Source organism: Ascaphus truei, unplaced genomic scaffold (genome assembly GCF_040206685.1).
Source record: "Ascaphus truei isolate aAscTru1 unplaced genomic scaffold, aAscTru1.hap1 HAP1_SCAFFOLD_944, whole genome shotgun sequence".
NCBI lineage: Eukaryota > Metazoa > Chordata > Amphibia > Anura > Ascaphidae > Ascaphus > Ascaphus truei.
This window is the reverse complement of record NW_027457283.1, coordinates 84,693-107,053: the sequence shown is the minus strand read 5'-3', so window position 1 is coordinate 107,053 and position 22,361 is coordinate 84,693. Positions and strand designations below refer to the sequence as shown.

At 49.2% G+C, this 22,361-nt stretch overlaps 1 pseudogene; it reads right to left on the bottom strand.

The window, feature by feature from the left end:
- Positions 1-22,361, bottom strand: part of LOC142486548 (importin-8-like) — a 56,561-nt pseudogene that overhangs the window by 7,465 nt on the left and 26,735 nt on the right.

The following is a 22,361-nucleotide window of genomic DNA, read 5'->3' as shown; positions in this document are numbered from 1 at the left end:
AGTGACATGGACAAAATCTGTGGAGATGGCCAAGCCCCTATGAGCAGGTACAACACCCCATTCAGTCGTTGATAAAGGTACCATTGTTGTAACAAAATGTTGGCATTAGAACATGCTTAAATATGTTATATAGTTTTTCATATCTTTAAGGTGTGCCAAGGTAAGCTGGCTCCTGGCATCCTGCCTCTCTATTTATGCCCTTTTAAAAAGGGTGTTATTATGCTGCTAATCTTCTAACCTCACACAACACCATCTCTGAACATGTCAAGGTCCATCATGAAAACGTGATTTATTCGCGCGAATCATGCAAAGCAGATTATCAAAGTCCGGTCTTACTGGAGGGACATCTCTGTCAGTGATGCTGCTGAAAACACCCATCCATTGGGTCATCATCTGATTATTCACCAGCTGGAGCGGCAGCGCATACTGAGGGCAAAGAGAAGGTAAGTTGTCACCTGTTAGCTTCTTAAACACCAGGATAACGCAGTATTGTATCCCGCACATAGACTACAATAGAGAGTGGAGGCGAATATTTTCATATTTAGAGGGCATTTTACGTGGTGAGATTTAAAATAGAAAGGAATTTAGGCTTCTGATCATGCCCATGACACCATTCCACCCTTGCCAACTCTGAACCTGCAGACAAATGCTCACAGAAGTTTTCTTATCATGCTAATATTCTAAAAGAGAGGGAGTAGCTCAGTGAGTAAGGACGCTGACTGGCACTGAGTTTGAAGCAGGGGAGCTTGGTTCAATTCCCGGTGTCGGCTCCTGTTGTTTTGGTCCCTCGATGTTTCTTGGTCATCATTCTCCATGGCTCCAGCAGCCAATGGTGATATCTTGATCATCAGACGATCATATTGTATAATTAAAGGAGAAAGGAAGGGTACATCAGCACCACCCAATATGGACAGATTGCAGTCTTAGTAAGTCCATGGAACAGCTAAGGTATCCATTTCGAAGAGGCTCCAAAGCAATCTGTTTGGTTCTGGCTGCTGGCATGTCGTCACAAAAGTACTGGTCGACCACATACAGTACATTAGCTGCACCTGGAACCACATACATTAGCTGCATCTGTAAGAAAAGAAGGAAGCATTAAGCAATAGGTATTAAACTGTATGAGGGTTAATACACAGGCCTATTTTCCCCATCTATGAGCACTAAACGGGTACTTTCCTGTTCTGCTGCACTATCCTCCCCCCCTGCTTCTCTTCTTTTTTTCTGATGGGTTCAGAACCCAAACCTTAACGTCCTTCTGCAACTCGGGGTCCCCTGAGTCCACCTGTATGGCAATGGGCACTGGGACGCCTATATTGACTATACCAAGCACAGTGCCTGTCTCAATATATCGGTCTATCTTTGTCCCAGTCGGCTGTGTTTGCCACTGATGAATGTCAGTCACCAATGTCACCCCCCCCCTGTCGCCCACCCACTGAGGGTGTGTGATGCTGTGATTGCTTTCACCTGCCCCTCCAACAACCCATTGCTGCGTTCAATTAGACCCGCTGCTTGTGGGTGGTAAGGATTATGCATTGTCCATTGTACTCCACTGTCCTTTGCCCACGCCTGGACCATGGATCCAGTGAAGTGTGTACTCTGATCTCAGGGATCCCATAGGCTAGGACCACCTGTTGCAGAGCTTTAAGGGTAGTTCCTCGTAAATTTTTGCACATTCACAGCGCGTACACACACTCACAGCACGCACACACTCACAGCGCAGACCCACACTCATAGCGCGCGCACACACTCACAGCACACACTGCTCACTGCACACACTGCACACTGCTCACTGCACACACTGCTCACTGCACACACTGCTCACTGCACACACAGCACACTGCACACACAGCACACACACAGCACACTGCACACACACACTCACAGCACACTGCATACACTCACAGCATCTCACACAGTCAAATACACACACAAACACACTGTCAGGGCGTGCTCACCACAAACGAGACGGGATCGCGGTGCTGAGGTGGGATAGGATATAATGCCACCCACAGCCACGAGGACACGTCTTGAGAGTAGAGTGGTCTGGGAGTCCGAATCGGGGCAGGAGAGGTACGGATGGTAGAGGGTGCTGTATGCAAAGTCCGGGGTTAGAGATAAGGACGTAATCGTTTACCGTTTGCCAGGATCGGGATTCCAGAGGTGCGGAGAGTCGTGTTGCCGTATGCCGAGTTCGGGATGCCAGAGGTGCGGATAGACGTAGCGGAAGCCGGTTCGGTACACGAGGAGGACTGCAAAAACAAAACAAGACAAGACAGGACTAGGGAGGCAGAGAGTGATGAGAACAACTGGTTCTATGCTCAGCCAACGAGTCAGTGACACTGAGCACAGAAGAACCAGGGGAGCGATGGTACCTTAAAAGTAAAACAAAATCTAAACAAGAATAAAAACAAATGATTTATCCACACACGATAAAATTGGAGGCTTACAGAATCCAAATGGATAAACAGCATAGGAAGTAGGTGATCTCACGATCACTTCACGCCGCTGCTGCACGCCACCCGACTGTGTCTCGATCAGGAGCCGACATGTCACTTCCGGGATTCCGGCCGGTTGGAGATGACGTCACGGACTCAGCAGTCTTTCTCCCTCTCAATCGTAGGGTCACGCTCTTTGTTTTTATTCTTGGCTCTGTCTATGTCTTTCTCTGCTTGAGATTGCACCTCCTCCCTTGGTTTTGGTTTTTGACCATACAACCTGCTGGCTATAATTGTTCTAGCCTTTCTATAGCTTTCAAAGTATTATCTGGAAGCCACATTATTGTGTTCTTACAAAATTGCACTATGTAGATTTTGTTTTACTTTTAAGGTACCATCGCTCCCCTGGTTCTTCTGTGCTCATGATTTCTTGGACCTTGAAACAGTCCATCTAAGGGTTTGAGTGTTTTTGTTTGTACCTATACTGCACTTGTTTAGTTATATTTAAATATTCACTTTGCACTTGTATACCTGTATATTTATACACCTAATCAATTGAATTATTTATTCACTTGCACACATTAAGTTTAAGTATTAGAGCGCCATCTACTGTTGTTTGTTATATGAGTCAGTGACACTGTTAGGTATATATAGGAGAGCAGATCCAATGGTAGCTCAGCAAGGTAGGGGTGTGTGGAAGGGCCAGGCTACGGCAGGGATAGGTCCAGCATGAGTCCCAGGGGAGGAGCCATAAAGCCCAGTAGTCAGACTGCATTGGATTGCAGCAATGGTTTGAGGTGCTGTGCCTTTAAGGGGTTGGTGCGGCTCCGTGTGGCCGCGCCTCTGTGTAGCTGTGCTTGCAGCCGCGTGACCGAGCGTAGCCGCCGGACCGAGAGTAGAAGGGGAGTTTTGGCGTGCGCGCGCGCGCCCACGTGGAGTAGTGATCGGCGTTCCGGATAGAGGCTGCCTGCGTGTCGCGGGAGGACCCGTCGGAGCTGCCGGTAAGTGAGGAGCACACCGAGGGTGGCGTGACTCCCAGACCCTTACAGTACCACCCCCCCTGCAGGGGCGACCTCCGGGCGTCCATGAGATGGCTTGGAGGGATTCTTACGATGGAAAGCCTGGATGAGTTGAGGTGCGTGGAGATCCCGGTTGGGAATCCAGGAACGTTCCTCTGGTCCAAACCCCCTCCAGTGGACCAGGTATTGTACTCCACCTCTGGAAATCCTAGAATCCAGGATAGCCTGAACCTCGTACTCCTGTTGACCTTGGATCAGAAGAGGAAGTGGAGGAGACGTGGTCTTAGAAAAGCGAGGACTCTGGAATGCTGGTTTAAGCAACGATATATGAAAGACTGACGGAATCTTCATCGAGGGTGGAAGGCGTAGGCGATAAGCCACAGGATTAATCCTCCTGACCACAGGAAAGGGGCCGAGGAACTTAGGTGCTAGCTTCATGGTAGGAACCTTTAGTCGGATATTCCTGGAAGAAAGCCAAACCCTGTCTCCTGGGACGAATTCCGGAACCGGGCGTCGAAGGCGGTCTGCCTGGAGTTTCTGTCTCCCTGTAGCCACCTTAAAGTTCTCCTGAATCCTCGTCCATAAGTCTTTCAGCTGGGAGATGCGCTTGTCAACCGCTGGTACTCCTGAGGATAGAGGGGAGAAGGGTAGGCGGGAAGGATGAAAACCACAATTTATGAAGAAGGGAGATTCTTGAGTGGAGTCATTGCGAAGGGAGTTAAGAGCAAACTCAGCCCAAGGAAGCAGATCCACCCAATCATCCTGTGTATCGGTTATGAAACACCGAAGGTATTGTTCCAGGTTTTGGTTGGCCCTCTCTGTCTGCCCATTGGTCTGTGGGTGGTATCCCGAGGAGTATTGAAGTGAAATACCCATTTTACGGGAAAAGGCTCGCCAAAATCTTGACACAAATTGGGACCCACGATCAGAGACGATGGTTGCAGGAACTCCGTGAAGATGAAAAATCTCCTGGATGAAAACATCCGCAAGCCTGGAGGAATTTGGAAGACCCCTCAAGGGAACAAGGTGAGTCTGTTTGGAAAAACGATCAATGACAACAAGAATCGTATTCTTTCCTTTGGAGTCTGGAAGCTCTACAATGAAGTCAATAGAAATATGGTTCCAGGGGCGATCTGGAATGGGTAAGGGGAGAAGAAGGCCTGCTGGTTTGACCCGTGGTACTTTGTTGCGGGCGCACGTACCACACGCTTTAACAAACTCCTCCACATCCTTAGCCCTCTCTGGCCACCAGAAGGTACGTTGAACAAGGTCGTTGGTTTTCCGTATCCCTGGATGTCCTGCTGATTTAGAGGAATGGCACCACTCGAGAACCCTTTTGCGGTGTTGGGGTGCCGTGTAGAGTCTTCCCTCCGGAACCTTAAGCCTCCTTGGAATTTGTGATTGTTCGGATCGAATTTTGTCCAAAATATCAAAGGAATTGACGGACAGGATACATCTAGAGGGAATAATTGTCTCTAGCTGTTCTTCAGACTTGTCCTCTGCCAGGAACTGTCGAGACAGGGCGTCCGCCTTTAGATTTTTGGAGCCAGGAATAAAGGAGATAAGAAAATTGAATCGTGAAAAAAATAGTGCCCAGCGGGCTTGTCGAGAGCTCAAACGACGTGCCCCTTCTAAGTAGAGAAGGTTCTTATGGTCTGTGAGTATGGTTATAGGTGTCTCCGTACACTCTAAGAAATGTCTCCACTCTTCTAATGCCAACTTGATCGCCAAAAGTTCCCGGTTCCCGACATCGTAATTCCGTTCTGCGGACGAATTTTTTTTCGAGAAGAAGGCACATGGGTGTAGTCTGGCTAAGGGAGAGGTCCTTTGGGACAATACAGCCCCAGCCCCGATGTCCGAGGCATCTACCTCCAAGGTAAAAGGAAGTTTAGGATCTGGGTGGGTGAGGATAGGGGCAGACACAAAAGCCTTTTTTAGCAGATTAAATCCCCGTATGGCGGTCTCAGACCATGATGAAGGATCTGCACCCTTCTTAGTTTTTTTATTTTTTATTTATTTATAAAAATATTTTACCAGGAAGTAATACATTGAGAGTTACCTCTCGTTTTCAAGTATGTCCTGGGCACAGAGTAAAACAAAATAATACATGGTTACAAATACAGTTACATAAATGAACAAGGTATACATTATATACAAGACATTGCATGCACAGTTAAAGAAAATATATATTATGAGCGTATGGAACAGTTACAGACCAGATTAGTGAGATCAGTTATGGGAGATACCGTAGAAGAAATATTGCGAATGAAGCGTCGATAATAATTTGCAAAACCTAGAAAGCGTTGCACGGCTTTGAGAGTGGTCGGACGGGGCCAGTCCGAGATAGCCTTAAGTTTCTCTGGATCCATATTGAATCCGGAGTCAGAGATAATGTATCCCAAAAAAGCCACCGACTTGAGATGGAACTGACATTTCTATAATTTCGCAAAGAGATGGTTCTCCCGGAGGCGTAACAGCACTTGTTGAACATGTTTGATGTGTTCTTGAGGAGATTTCGAAAAGATTAGGATGTCATCTAGGTAAACGATAAGAAATGTGTTAAGAATGTCCCGAAAAATCTCATTGATGAAATCCTGGAAAACTGCTGGTGCGTTGCACAGGCCGAACGGCTTGACCAGGTATTCGTAGTGGCCGTCGTGGGTGTTAAAAGCAGTCTTCCACTCGTCCCCCTCACGTATCCTTACTAAATTGTAGGCACCTCTTAAATCCAATTTAGAAAAGATGGTTGCTCCCTGGAGACGGTCGAAGAGTTCCGGTATCAAGGGCAGTGGGTAGCGGTTCTTGCGTGTGATGTTATTCAAACCCCGGTAGTCTATGCATGGACGAAGAGAACCGTCCTTCTTTTTGACAAAAAAGAAACCTGCTCCGACTGGAGAGGAAGACTTTCGGATGAAACCCCTCTCTAAATTCTCTGCAATGTAAGTGTTCATGGCTTTAGTCTATGGGAGAGAGAGAGGATAGGATCGTCCTCTGGGCAGAGGTGCCCCGGGTAGTAGGTCAATCGGACAGTCGAACGAACGGTGCGGAGGTAGAACCTCGGAACGTGCTTTGTCGTACACATCACGGAATTCCCAGTACACAGAAGGTAGGGAATCGACCTTCTCTGGCAGGGTAGTCAACCCACCAATCTTCTGGAAACTCCTGGTACATGTCTTGGCACAAGAAGCACTCCACTGGATAGGTTCCTGATCCGTCCAGTCGATGCGAGGCTTATGGAGTTGAAGCCAAGGAAGACCCAAAATCAGCTCAACAGAGGGAGTGTGGATAACATCGAGAGTAATGATCTCTGTATGGACATCGACGAACTGCAGTAGGAGAGGCACCGTCTGTAGCGTGATGAATGCCGGCTGTAGAGGTCGACCGTCAATAGCCTCCAGACCTACTGGCATATTCTTATTGATAAATGGAATATTGTTCCGTCTAGCAAAAGTCTCATCGATGAAATTGCCTGCGGAACCGGAATCAATGAACGTCCGTGCTTGAGTGTGAAATCCCTCTCCAGTCAGTGTTATAGGCAACATTATCCTGGAGGGAAATACGTCTTTGACGATGGGAGAAAGTGTCAGTATTCCCAATGAAACTCTCCGGGATTTCATTGGGAGTTGGCATTTCCCGGCTTGTGGGGACACTGGGGTAATATGTGACCGGAATTGCCACAGTACATGCAGCGACCGGCATTGCGCCGACGTTGTTTTTCAGCAGCAGACAGCTTGTTACCTCCCAACTGCATAGGTTCCGGGACGTCCACGGAAGGGGGTGTAGGAGCCATGAACGATGGAGCAAGATGCCTTGAAACCCGTTGACGGTAACGAGAACGTTCATTTCTCCGCTCCTGTAGACGCTGGTCCACTCGAACACACAGACTGATCAATTCCTCTAGGTCAGTGGGACGTTCCCGCGCTGCGAGCTCATCCTTTAGGGATTCAGACAGACCTTGCCAAAACGCTGAAGATAGTGCTTCGTTATTCCATCCCGTCTCAGCAGCAAGTGTACGGAACTCCATAGCATACCGGGCGACGGGTCGATCTCCCTGGGTTATGTGATGAAGAGAAGATGCTGCCGTTAATTGCCGTGCAGGAGTATCGAAGACTCTTCGGAATTCCTCGACGAAGAGATCGATGTCCTGTGTGAGAGGGCCTTGTTGTTCCCAGATGGGAGAAGCCCATGCCAGCGCCTCGTCGATGAGAAGAGCCACGATATAGCCGACCCTGGAGACAGAAGAGACAAAACGAGAGGGATCCCCGGCATAGTGTTTGGGAGCCAGAATACGAGGTTCCAAAGCAAACGGAGGTGCTGGAAAGGCGGTTGCGGAGGCTGTGGAAGACACGGGTGAAGGTTGCCAACTGAGAGCTCGGACTTGAACAGTAAGCGAATGAAGGCTTTGCTGTAATGTATCCATTCGCCTATCAGCTTGTTCCAAATAAGTCTCTAGCCTGGTGAAGAGATTAGTATGGGCATTTATAGTGCGCTCCACCTCAGCGGGGTCCATGTTTGTGGGGCTGAGCATAATGTCAGGGCGTGCTCACCACAAACGAGACGGGACCGCGGTGCTGAGGTGGGATAGGATATAACGCCACCCACAGCCACGAGGACACGTCTTGAGAGTAGAGTGGTCTGGGAGTCCGAATCGGGGCAGGAGAGCTACGGATGGTAGAGGGTGCTGTATGCAAAGTCCGAGGTTAGAGATAAGGACGTAATCCTTTACCGTTTGCCAGGATTGGGATTCCAGAGGTGCGGAGAGTCGTGTTGCCGGATGCCAGAGGTGCGGATAGACGTAGCGGAAGCCGGTTCGGTACACGTAGAGGACTGCAAAAACAAAACAAGACAAGACAGGACTAGGGAGGCAGAGAGTGATGAGAACAACTGGTTCTATGCTCAGCCAACGAGTCAGTGACACTGTTAGGTATATATAGGAGAGCAGGTCCAATGGCAGCGCAGCAAGGTAGGGGTGTGTGGAAGGGCCAGGCTACGGCAGGGATAGGTCCAGCATGAGTCCCAAGGGAGGAGCCATAAAGCCCAGTATGCAGCCCAGACTGCATTGGATTGCAGCAATGGTTTGAGGTGCTGTGCCTTTAAGGGGTTGGTGCGGCTCCGTGTGGCCACGCCTCTGTGTAGCTGTGCTTGCGGCCGCGTGACCGAGCGTAGCCGCCGGACCGAGAGTAGAAGGGGAGTTTTGGCGTGCGCGCGCGCGCCCACGTGGAGTAGTGATCGGCGTTCCGTAGAGAGGCTGCCTGCGTGTCGCGGGAGGACCCGTCAGAGCTGCCGGTAAGTGAGGAGCACGCCGAGGGCGGCGTGACTCCCAGACACTTACACACACACACACAGAGACACACTGTCTCTATAAGGGAGCTTGCTCTCGCAAGACGAAAGCAGAAGCAGGAAGCAGAGACAGGGAGAAGAGCTGCCAGATGCCGGGTAAGTGCTGCGTGGTGTTGCCGCTGCCCCACCGGGTCTGGGAAGGCTGGGAGTGTTCTTAGGTTTCCCCCTCCGGCGGGCGCAGTACCACCACAAAACCCCCGAGGACCGCGCTATAAAGAGGTTAAGCTGTAGATATAGATTTTTTTTTTAACGGCAACTTAAACTGCAGCTTTACAATAGGCAGCCATACTTTGAGAAGCAGTATTTTCACCGATCACGGGCGAATGGATTGATCGGCAGCTTAAATAATTAGATTTTCTTAAAATGCAAGAAACTCCTGCATTGATTAAACTGAGCACGAGGGAGATTTTAGTTACAGTTCACTCCCTCAGAATTGGTCGTCACACAATAATATTCAGGAGCTAAACCTATTTTTGTTCTTACAAACACAACCTGAATGGAGTAAGATCTCCTGAGAAACAGGAGAGACAATTCCGACTCATTATTTTCTTCTTAATTCACACATGAAAACAAGTGCATTGCTATGCAGCACCCTAAAGGATTTGAGAACATTTGTAGCAAACAAAACATTTCTGGTGTTATGGGTCTCGGCTACATTTCTCAGGCGCTACATTGAGAAATGGTCTAGTACATTTTGTCGTGGCTGTCCATCTGCACTTCGCCGCTACTCACCCCGTTGCCGGGATGCTCAGCCGCCGGCCGCTTTGCCACTAAGGTAAGTCCCGACATGTAACCCTTACCCTACAAAAACCCAAACCAACGCTACCTCTGCCATAAAAACTTGAACCCCTACCCTTAATCCACTTTACCCTAAACTCTTACCTCAAACCCCCTACCATAAACCCCTTAACTAAGCCCTTACCCTAAAACCCCTTAAATTAACCCCCTACCCTAACCGCTAAGGCCCCTTTAAATTAACCCCCTACCCCAACTAGTAAAACTCAACTTAGACGCGGCTGGCAGCGAAGGTTCCAGTGGCAGATCGGCCGCAGAAGGACCCTCCGCCGCAGCCAAACGATGGCAGTCATTTGATGTTATCGTCTGATAAATTGTGTTCCCTTGTTTTTTTTTAAATGTTTAAATCATTATAGTTGACTTAGTTTCTAAAATAACTTGGTTCTCTCCCTTTTGTAGGGTCTTCTGGTTCATTTTTGTTCCGTTATATAGATAAAGTTGGCAGAGTTATTCTTGGTCATTATGTTTCATGACTATGCCAGTTTTAATCTGCTGATAAGATGCCTATTGCAGTATTATGTGCTTCCTGGGTTCAGTCTTGGCTGTCCACGTAAGACGCATGATGTGTCGTGGGTGCTTTCCCCATTTTTTTTGTCTCGTGCCGGTCACAAAGTTGGCATGGTTACTCTACTCCTGTGTTTCGGCTTCCTACCAACTCTTTTTTTGTTTGCTCAAATGTATTTTCCCTTGTGGTTTATTTTTCGATCAAATGCGTCTCAACGGGTTATTCTGGGGGAGGGAGGGATGGGGGGGGGGCTAATGCTATGGCACTCAACATAACCTTCACTGCATAGTCTCATGTCTTTGCTTATGATAATCCATCAACATAAGGGATTTAATAGCCCTCAGAAACGTAGACTAGCCATATCTAACTATAGAACAGAAGCAGCGGACGTCGTTTTTATACAAGAAACGCATTTTAGCAGACGTTCTTCAGCTACTTATTTTCATAAGCAATACTCCCAGGTGTTTCTCTCCTCAGCACCAGCGAAGAGAGATAGCGGTTGCCATTCTGACAACTGATAATATCTCTTTTAAAATCAAACCAGATTAAAACAAAAAAAGAGGGCAGATACATTTTTCTGGTTTGTATGCAACTGTAGGTGGTCCTCTGGTAATAATATTAGCCAAGGTTTACGCTTCTAACGCTTCGAAAGTTCTCTTTTTTGAGAGCACCTTTTCTTTATTAGAGGACATCAAAAAAGGTCTCATCATGGGTGGTCACTTTAATACTGTCCTTAACACTAAATTTGATAGATCACATAATTTCGATGATTCCCCCATCATCCATGTTTTAAAGGAGTCCAGGATCCTCTTGGATTGGTTAAAAGATCTGGAATTGGTAGACATTTGGAGGAACTTACACCCATTGGCCATAGATGATACTTTTGTCTCAGTGCCACATAAATCATACTCTTGAATTGACATGTTGACATGTACTTGGTGGATACGCGCCTGGCCTCTCAGATTCAGCAGTCGCGTATTCACATTACATGGTCGGATCATGCTACGATAGATATTCTTATCAATAATCTGGCCCCGTGCAACATGATTCATCAATGGAGAGTGATCACATCTGTTATGCATCCCCAGGTATTATTACAATGAAAAAATGACCTTGACTTCTCCAACACAAACTGCTCGACTGTATGGGAAGCGTACAAAGCATTCAGAGGTTCGTTTGTAAAAATCGCCTCTCATAGGAGATAAAGGTAGAATGAAGAGAATTGAAGCTTTAAACTGGGAGCGCTCTCGTTTGGGGACTAGCCATAAATTCATTCAGGATTTTTTTTTAATAGCAATAATTAAGATTTGTGGTGAATAATTGTATTTAATGTCTATCACATAAAACTCCACAGGCCATGAGATGGACCTCCCAGAAATGTTATGAAAGGTATAATAAAGGTGTGTGTGTGTTTTAATTTTTTTTTTGCAGTTCCCATCTTTCTTTATACTATATTAGTGAAAGCACTGTATGTTTGCCTGCCTGCCTGGATGTCCGGTGTCCCTAGGGGAAATCTCATTGGTCCCTTGGCCCGCCCGCCCCCGCACACCTCTCATTGGCCTGAGGCGGAGTGACGGGCCAAAGGACACACAGGGACACACACACACACACAGGGAACACAGGGACACACACACACAGGGACACACACACACACACACACACACACACACACGGACACACACACACGGACACACACACACACACACGGACACACACACACGGACACAGGGACACACACACACACACGGACACAGGGACACACACACACAATGACAGACACACACACAGTGACACACACACACAGTGAAACACACACACACACACACACACACACACTGTTACATACATTAGCGGGGCTCACACACTATTATTACCCCTTCAGCGCCCCCCCCCCCACCCAGTGTCAGCGGCCGTGTGAGACCCCCCCTCTATATCTCCCACCTCTCCCCCCCCCCACACATATACATGCCCCCCCCTCCCCGGCGCTACAACTCACCCCTCCCCGGCGGGGGAACAGCCAGTGGCCAGGCAGGCTGCCTCGCGGCGCCGAGTGCCCAAGATGGCGGCGCCAGGGACACAGCGGGGGAGCGGCCACAACACGCTGCCTCCCGCCTCAGATCCACGTGGGACCTGCCGGATGGGTGAGTGAGCGGCCTTCACCTCCCCTCCACCCCCCCTTCACCTCCCCTCCACCCCCCCCCTCCCCTCCAGTGTCAGTGTCTCCCCGATACCCCCCCCCCCCGGCGCCGCTACAGTCAGCCCGGGACACAGCGGGAGAGCGGCCACAACACGCTGCCTCCCGCCTCAGATCCACGTGGGACCTGCCGGACGGGTGAGTGAGCGGCCTTCACCTCCCCTCACCCACCCATCACCTCCCCTCGCCCCCTTTCACCTCCCCTCACTCCACTTCTCCCTTCCACCCCCCTTCACCTCCCCATTTACCTCCCCCCCTCCACCTCCCCTCCACCCCCCCCCTTCACCACCCCCCCTTCACCTCCCCTCCACCCCCCCCTTCACCTCCCCTCCACCTCCCCCCTTCACCTCCCTTCCACCCCCCCCCTTCACCTCCCTTCCACCCCCCCCTTCACCTCCCTTCCACTCCCCCCCCTTCACCTCCCCTCCACCCCCCCTTCACCTCCCCTCCACCCCCCCCCTCCACCCCCCCACCTTCACCTCCCCTCCACCCCCCCCCCTTCACCTCCCTTCCACCCCCCCCCTTCACCTCCCTTCCACCCCCCCCTTCACCTCCCTTCCACTCCCCCCCCTTCACCTCCCCTCCACCCCCCTTCACCTCCCCTCCACCCCCCCTCCACCCCCCCACCTTCACCTCCCCTCCACCCCCCCCCTCCACCTCCCCTCCACCCCCCCCTTCACCACCCCCCCTTCACCTCCCCTCCACCCCCCCCCCTTCACCTCCCCTCCACCCCCCCCCCCCTTCACCTCCCTTCCACCCCCCCCTTCACCTCCCTTCCACCCCCCTTCACCTCCCTTCCACTCCCCCCCTTCACCTCCCCTCCACCCCCCCTTCACCTCCCCTCCACCCCCCCTTCCCACCGCCTCCCCCCCTTCCCACCGCCTCCCCCCCCCCTTCCCACTGCCTCCCCCCCCCTTCCCACTGCCTCCCCCCCCTTCCCACCGCCTCCCCCCCCTTCCCACCGCCTCCCCCCCCTTCCCTCCACCTTCCCACCGCCTCCCCCCCCTTCCCACCGCCTCCCCCCCCTTCCCACCGCCCCCCCCCCTTCCCACCGCCTCCCCCCCGCCCCCCCCCCTTCCCACCTCCTCCCACCCCCCGCCTTCCCACCGCCTCCCACCCCCCGCCTTCCCTCCGCCTCCCTCTTCCCACCTCCTCCCCCTTCCCACCACCTCACCCCTCCCCCCCCTTCCCACCACCTCCCCCCCCTTTCCACCACCTCCCCCCCTTCCCACCACCTCCCCCCCCTTCCCACCACCTCCCCCCCTTCCCACCACCATCCCCCCCTTCCCACCACCTCCCCCCTCCCCCCCTTCCCACCACCTCCCCCCTCCTCCCCCTTCCCACCACCTTCCCCCTCCTCCCCCAAACCCACCACCTTCCCCCTCCTCCCCCTTCCCACCACCTTCCCCCTCCTCCCCCTTCCCACCACATCCCCCCTTCTCTCCCTTTCCACCACCTTCCCCCTCCTCCTCCTTCCCACCACCTCCCCCCTTCCCACCACCTCCCCCCTTCTCCCCCTTCCCACCACCTCCCCCCTTCTCCCCCTTTCCACCACCTCCCCCCTTCTCCCCCTTTCCACCACCTCCCCCCTCCTCCCCCTTCCCACCACTTCTCCCCTTCCCGCTCCCCTTCCCCCCCCGCTCCCCTTCCCCCCCTCCGCTCCCCTTCCCCCCCTCCGCTCCCCTTCACCCCCCCTCCGCTCCCCTTTCCACCCCCCCCTCCGCTCCTCTTCCCCCCCCCTCCGCTCCTCTTCCCCCCCCCCCTCCACCTCTTTTTCCCCTTTCCCCTCCCACCCCCTCCCACACTTCCACCCCCTCCTCTAACCCTTCCCCCCCTCCTCTAACCCTTCCCCCCCTCCTCTAACACTTCCCCCCCCTCCTCTAACCCTTCCCCCCCTCCTCTAACCCTTCCCCCCCCTCCTCTAACCCTTCCCCCCCCCTCCTCTAACCCTTCCCCCCCCCTCCTCTAACCCTTCCCCCCTCCTCCACCCCTTGCCCCCTCCTCCACCCCTTGCCCCCTCCTCCACCCCTTGCCCCCCTCCTCCACCCCCTCCTCCGCTTCCCGCCGCCCTTCGCCTTCATGCCCGCCTTACCGCCTCCCCACCCCCGCCTCTGCCTTTCACCCGCCCTTACTCCGGCCGCCTCTGCCTTTCACCCACCGCCTCACAGCCGCTGCACGCACTCAACAGACACCCGCCACACTCGACACATACCTGCCGCCACACACACCTGCTGCCTCCCGCCCCTACGCACCGACATCACTGACCCACCGCCTCACACCCTAGCAGGACCCCCACTCACAGACAGCACTCACAACCCACGCGCCAGCCGCCGCCTCACACCCTTGCAGGACCCCCACTCACAGACAGCACTCACAACCCACGCACCACCCGCCGCCTCACACCCTAGCAGGACCCCCACTCGCACACAGCACTCACAACCCACGCGCCACCCGCCGCCTCACACCCTAGCAGGACACACGACTCAGATTTTTACATCACTTATGCCACCAAAATATACATTGTACTGTGGTGAGGTTACAATAAACCATTTTTATACAACATCGTATTACATTTTCTTCCATCTTTCTTTTCAATATTATTATCCAACCTTTACAACAAACAGTCACCTATTGTTCCACCATTTATAAATAATACTCCCTATTACGCATTTACATCCCGGGCAACGCCGGGTCTCTCAGCTAGTGAAATAATAAATATACATTTTTTATAAAATATATGCGTGGGATCTCTTGTTATTGTAACTACTGTATGCTATTTAGAGTTTAGTCTAATTAGTCTACACAGTGCAAAATCTACATCTGTTGCTGTTGTGTGCAGGCACAAAAGGATTTCTCTTTGCCCTCAGTCTGATTCGTTGCTGAGGGGTCATGTGACCCTTCAGCGCGCTTGAAAATCACTTTTGCCTGTCTCCCAAAGCGCTGAGCATTGGCAAGCGTACGTCCACATGCACAGCGCCAGAGTGGACAGGCACATTTTATTACATTAATGTGATTGCTCCAAGAGCGCGTCGCGGCAGCACCCCGAGACCCACCTTAAAACACACATGCTTAAAGAAGCGTATGAGAAGCTCCGTGACTAATACTGTACACCTGATACATATACCTTGACCCCCTGCAGACACACTTACCAGAACGCCCTCCTACTGTCTCTGTACATTCTTCCTACCTACCAATTAGATTGTAAGCTTATAGGAGCAGGGATTCCTCTTCCTTAATGTTACTTTTATGTCTGAAGCACTTATTCCCATCGTGTTATTTATATTGGTTGTTATTTATATGATTGCCGTTTGTATTACTACTGTGAAGCGCTATATAAATAAAGACATACTGTACATACAAAAACAGCACGATAACAGAACTCATAAGTGTCAACTGCAAAAATAATCGGAGACCCCAATATAGCGTCCGTGCATGCAAGACGATAAACCAGAGAGAAGAAAGTAATATCAGCACGGCCACCAGAATAAAGACTCAGATCCTTGGAAGGAAATGCATCCGCCATCCTCGTAGGGAATAGCAAATTGAAATTGGCCTGGATAACGTCACTCAAACTGACCCAGAATATTGTGGATTGCAGATATGCGTGAAGGAAAACTAAAGATGAATGATTCCAAACAAGAAAAAAGTCAAATAAAGTACGTCTTCACATCCCGATAGTAATTTAGGGGTTCAGAGAGGCAAGTCTCAGTGCAAGGGACAGCGCGGTAGGCAAACAATTCAAATTTGAGAATACTTGCGAGTCTCTAAGGCCTCGGCCATGTTTACCGCTTGCTGGTGGAAGCGTGCTGACGCGCGCTCCCGCTCAGCACTGAGCCACTACAGTCGCAATTAGAGCGGCTTTAGTAGGGGCTCACCTGCGCTTCCGCGCGCTTGCGAAAGCGCAGGTCTTAGGGGAATTTAAAATTCCCCTGCTTGCCGGCGAGACAGGCCGGTCACGTGAGCGGTTCGCCCAATGAGGGCGAACCAGCTCCGTGATGTCACTGGCCTGCCCCGGCCAGTGACACGCCCACCCCCGGACCACCCCCTGACGGCCTGCTGAGAGCGCGTGCGGTAAGCAACCGCAAGGCCAGGGAAAGCACCCGCTTTCCTGAGCCTCAGTGCGCCTCAGCGAGCAAGCAGGGAGCATGGACTCGGCCTTAGCATCGCCATTTTGAAACAACTCTAAGCATCTCTCAGGGAAAGAAGTGTCCTTCTCCCGAGCATCAATGCGGACTTTGTATCAGACAAGTTAGGTCCAAAATAGGCCTCAGAAGCTTGCCAGCCTGTAGTAAAATTTTAAAAAAAGTGACTCCTCTCTGTAAGGTGGACGGGTCTCTGCTGCCAAGTATTCCGTAGGTCACGCATACAAACACCACGATGTGCAGCTTCATCAGGCCCTGAGGAAGCACTTTTTACTTATACTACAAGCCGCGGCCTTACTTGGACTGATTTGTTTTTATCCCTTTTTCCTTCCTGTTTACCCTCTCCTTGGTCTTTTTGTATAAATGTCTTACTACTATAATTTATGTTGGGTCCCATTACCCTTCTCTTCTGTAAGCCCAAAATCTTGCAAATAAACAGTTATTAGAAAAAAAATTGATCAGCTAGACAAGGGCAAATAAACGAAACCTGAATTATCTCGAACCTGTAAAGTATTCATAGCAATCCCTCTGAAAGACTTTAAACAAGATGCCTAGAAGCTGCCACATCTGAGAGGAGATGGTCTGGTTGGTCAGACTGTATGCCAAAGACAGGATCTCCTCATAAAACTCTGCAAGAAATACAGTAAAAGGAATTCACAAAGATAGAACCAATTAACACTTTAATCTCACCAAATCCTAGCTATAGAAGTCAATAGGAAGCCCCGCCTGTTTATGTCAGTGTGTCACATTGCAGAGACTGCTTTCATGGGTCATAGGTTCCATCTGTGTCACCCTGTGGACAGAATCTACAGATCAATAGATCCCTTCTTTCTGCTGCAGAACAAACTGATTCCATGGGCGCTTTCTGACTGACTCAGCAGTTGAAAGACATGTGATGGACGTAACATTTCTTGGTCTCTAAATATGGATTCTGTGGTTCTTATGATGATCACCTATAAAAATATTTTTTTAAAAAGAAGACGATCCGTTGAAGACGACTGTTTTTTTGTAAGAGAATTGAAAACGATTGAAATAATTCAAAGTCTTTGTTACTTGTCCTTAAACTGTCATTCACTATACTCTAATAAAACCTGGGCTTTTTTCCCTTTAATTCCTAGTGGCATAGAAAGAGGAGCGATAAATTAGAATTACGGACACTAGTACTGTATAAATATTAGGCATGCATAACTCTACTCAGAGTTTGCTCTGGAGAGAGGTGATTAAAGCATGCAGTGTCGTACACTTCAGAGTAGGGCAAGTCCATATCCAAGGTGTTTGAAAAATTAGAGAGAGGTTGGGTGGGAAGTGTGCAACAGCGAGTAAAGGAGAACGTAAGGATTGATTTTGGTAAACTAAATGGTGGGTCAGGAACTTGTCAACCATAATTCCCTGCATACCTGGCAATAAGGTCATAGAAAATTCAAAGGCAGAATCCAATATACTTTAGCGTACTGTACCAAGAAAAGATCTGTGTGTATATGGCATACGCTGATCTAAAAATTAGCCTAGGTAAGCACTGGAATTTCATTTGCCGTGGGAGAGAGATAGTCAGAAGGAAAAAGGTTGGTGGTTACTGGATTTATTTATTTATAAAATGTTTTACCAGGACGTAATACACTGAGCGTTACCTCTTGTTTTCAAGTATGTCCTAGGCACAGAGTTATGATGTGAAATACATGGTTACAAATACATAGTTACATCAAGTGAACAGGGTTATACATTATATACAAGACATTAATCCAAGTCATTTCCCGTTTGGAAGGAGATATCCCCAAAAGAAAACTTAGAGTAGTGGTGATCTATAGAATGGCATGACCGGTGTATGGATAGGGGAAGCAGACACTGATTTTGACCATTCTAAATCTCCAGGAAGAATATACCATACTCAAGCTACGATATTCTTAGAACACATTCGTTAAAAAGGATATATCAGAACTAAACTACAGATTCTAAACTAAGAAAACCTAAAAGTAGTTGAGCCGAGTCAGATTGCTGTAAGGTCAGCCGTAAGAGGAAATACTAATCAAATTTGAACTGTTTACTTATGAAAATAAGAAAAATAGGAGATGGGGCACACGGATTTAAAAAATAATGAAAATGTATTCAAGCATGTGCTTTAATAAATGTATGCTTTAATAAATTTTCATTATTTTTGAAATCCGTGTGCCCCATCTCCTATTTTTTTTAAAAAAATATACACCTATATCAAACAATACAAAAAAAAACTTACAGGGGAGATTCTTGCTCTATGGAATTACCAACCAAGGCTGAAGAAATGTAACCTGCTGAAAATATATTCTTTATTGTAACAGCAGGGATGATGCAGAATTTGCTTGCCGTGGAGAGTGATGGAAAAGATTTCTCTTCCTCTAGAGCCGGGGTGGGCAAAGTGAGGCCTGCAGGTCGGATGATTGCCTATGGTGCAGGCGACTGAGGCAGCGTCAGTGGCAGCAGCAGCAGCTCGGCAGCTGAGACAGTAGCATGGCTGGAGCCCACCCAGGTGGTCCTAAAATGGAAGTTAGGATGGACTGAAAGTCGGGCCCAACTTCCATAAATAACTATATGGGTGGACATCCAGCTACAGTGCCGTCACCTACGCACGCAGAGCATCTGCTGCTGCCTCCGTTGCCCGCACCCCATGTAGAGACCGGAGGAGAGGGGGAAGGGAAGTTGGGGAGAGGAGGGAGATTGAAGGACAGTGAGGGATAAAGAGGGTGAGTGAGGAGGAGGAAGGGGAGCAAGGAGGAGGAAGGGGAGGAGGAGAAAGGAGCAAGGGGATCAGAGTGAGGAGTGAATAGGGAAGATTAAAAAAAAGAAGAGTGATTATTAAAAGAGAAGAGGGAAAGTGAGTGAGAGAGTGAGGTGGGTAGGTGAGATGCCGGTTGCGAGAAGGGGAGCTATGATAAACTTTGCGAACCCCAGACTTTGTGTAGATTCTACATTATGTTTGCAGCCGGCAACGTTTACCCAAGCTTGTCAAGTGGCCCTCCAACCCCAAAAAATTGCCACCCCTGCAAGATCTATAACACAAAAAAATATTATATGCAGTGTACTGTATGTGTAGTAAACCAATGTTTGGAAACCAAACAAACCCTGGGTTTGTGCATAAAGGCCAGCCAGGCTCATGAGTCCTGTTATTTAAAACCTGAATATTTGAAAGATACCTATGATGTGTTTCTGCAAAACAAGGCCAATGATCTGTAAACATATTTCCTCCAACTGCTGTTTTACCTGAAAAAAAACAAAAGAGGCTACAATCCCGAAAATAAAAGGTGTCCCAGTAAAGAATAATTTCCAGGCACAAACAAACAAAGCAGACAGTGGAGGAAAAGAGAAGGTGCTATGCGGGATCACTCAGCAGAGAGCAGTTAAAGGCAGTAGCAGAGTGCACTCACCTCCTTGTAATCCTCCACCACGGTCAGGACAATATCGATTGTGTGCAGGATGCCCATGGCCATCACTGTCTTATCCTCCACCTCTTCATACTCCTCACTCTGAAGAACCTTGCAAATATGTCAGCCTTGAAAGAAAGACACAGTGTCACACTGGTGTCAAGATGTGAAGACTAATATCACTGCAGCGTAATTGGATAACCAGGAGGTAAATTAAACTGAGGCATAATGCGGCTTATCACACATTTAGATTTTGCATCAAGAGCTTTCACATATTTGCCTTAGAAGATTAAGATGCACAAGATGGATAAAACAAGCACCAAGACTCCTAAAATAGCAGCTGATGAACCAAATATAAACCCTTGCTGTAAAGCAGCAGGGATAGCCAACTCAGGTCCTCTAGGGCCACCTACAGGTCAGCATTTAAGGATATCCGTTTCAGCACAGGTGGCTCAACCAGTGGCTCAGTTGTTGACTGAGCCACCTGTGCTGAAGCAGGGATATCCTTAATTCCTGATCAGTTGGTGACCATTGAGGACTGCAGTTGGACACTCCTGCTGTAAAGTATGAGATATTCCTGAGTGTTTGGAATAATGGTGATGTCCGTGATGGACGGGACAGGCAGTAAGTAGGTGATGTGATGGATGCTAAAATATCCAGTTATTTTTCCCAGAATTCCAAGATTGAAATCACTTCAATATCACATTATGATTCCAAAACGACATGCATTGCAGAGAATGTTTTTACTGGACTCCAATATGCATTGCATTGACTATACCCAACATAAACGTGTTTTTCGATCCCATACAGTACCATATGTTATAGACGTCTGCTGTAACTAAAGGGTTAACATTTCTAAAGGCAGCAGTAGTTTAGCCACAGAGTATATGCCAATGTAGGAGTGGCTCAGTGAGTAAAGACCCTGACTGGCACTGAGTTTTAAGCAGGGGAACCTGGTTCAATTCCCAGTGTCAGCTCCTTGTGACCCTGGGCAAGTCACTTAATCTCCCTGTGCCTCAGGCACCAAAAACATAGAGTGTAAGCTCCATGGGGCAGGGACCTGTGCCTGCAAAATGTCTCTAAAAGGCTACGTAAAACTAGTAGCACTATACAAGAACATGCATTACTATGATTATTAATAATGTATTCTACTCTACATATTTGCCTCTGCACCTTTCTCGTACTTGCCCTTGAAAGCCAGGTCAAATCCATCCTGCAACATCCCTTACACACATGTAAAAGGTGCCGTGAAAGTTCAATTCTTAAGGGAAGCCTATCCAACATCCTCCTGCCCCCATACTGACACAAGCAGAGCCAAGCTGGCCCCATACTGCTCATGGAGACCAGCTTAAGAACCAATCTGGTCAGTCTCCTAGCATTATATGTTGCTAGCCCCTCGCCCAACATTACACCCTGCCCAGCCAGTCTCTCCCCCACTATACCTTGTGCGCTCACTCTCTCCTAGAATTGACTTCATAAGCTCATGTTTACAGACTCTTTTCTCTGTCAATGTTCATAGATTTGTGCTACGTGAAGGTGAAAGAAAAACGGCGCTAACTCTATTAGTGTACACTAATAATATACAGTGAATATTTTGACCAAATCAATTAATTGTTAAACAGTGATATTGTGTTCAAATAACGTGATAATATTATTGAAAGGTTCAAACCCCCTGCTCAAACCCAGCTGGTGGGGACTGGTTTCGCTAGTCCCACAAATCGTCACTCTCCAGTTGTAATCCAGGGGGAGCATGAAGGGAAAAGAACATAAAACAAGAAAAACAATCTAAGTGCAGACAATAAAATTCAAGTTCAGTATTTCAAAGTTCAAATATTTCAGGCATGTACCACAATCATTGTGATCAAAGAGAGAAGATTTTTTGGTTTACACTTCAGGCTCACCCGCCTCCTCCGGTGTGACTTGGTGTGGACCACCACTCTCAGGGACTTTGTACCTCCAGCGGTGGGCGCATTGATCCAGGTCTCTCTCCCCTCGTGGGTTCCCTCTTCTGTGGGTCAATCACCTTCCCATAACAGCTGCCCGCAGGCACTGTGGAGTTCTCCACTGGGATACAGCCTCTCGGATGGATGTTTCAGCTTCACTCGCACACCGATGCGTCACTTCCGCTCCGTCCCGATACGTCACTTCCGGTCGCGGTTCTGTGAGTATCTGTCAGTAAATTTCTCCTCTCTTCTCTCTCCTCTCTGGGCGGCTACCACTCTACGCGTTTCGCCAAAAAAGGGTGTGTGGCTTCCTCAGGAGTGTACCGCCCCCTAATCTAAGCCCACTTGTGAGAATAAGTAACATCTCCCCTATTATGGAAACAATGATAAGGACACAATTTAACCCCTTCCCTGCTAGATAGAAATATGCTAATGTAATCATATACAGCATGAAATATTCTGATTCAACCCTATATTACCACAGTTAATCCCTATTATATTACACTGTTTCCAATTTTTTTGGACAAAATTTAGATTCCATAGAATCACCCTCCTGACGATCAGATTACCCATAAAAAAAGCTATGAGTATTATCC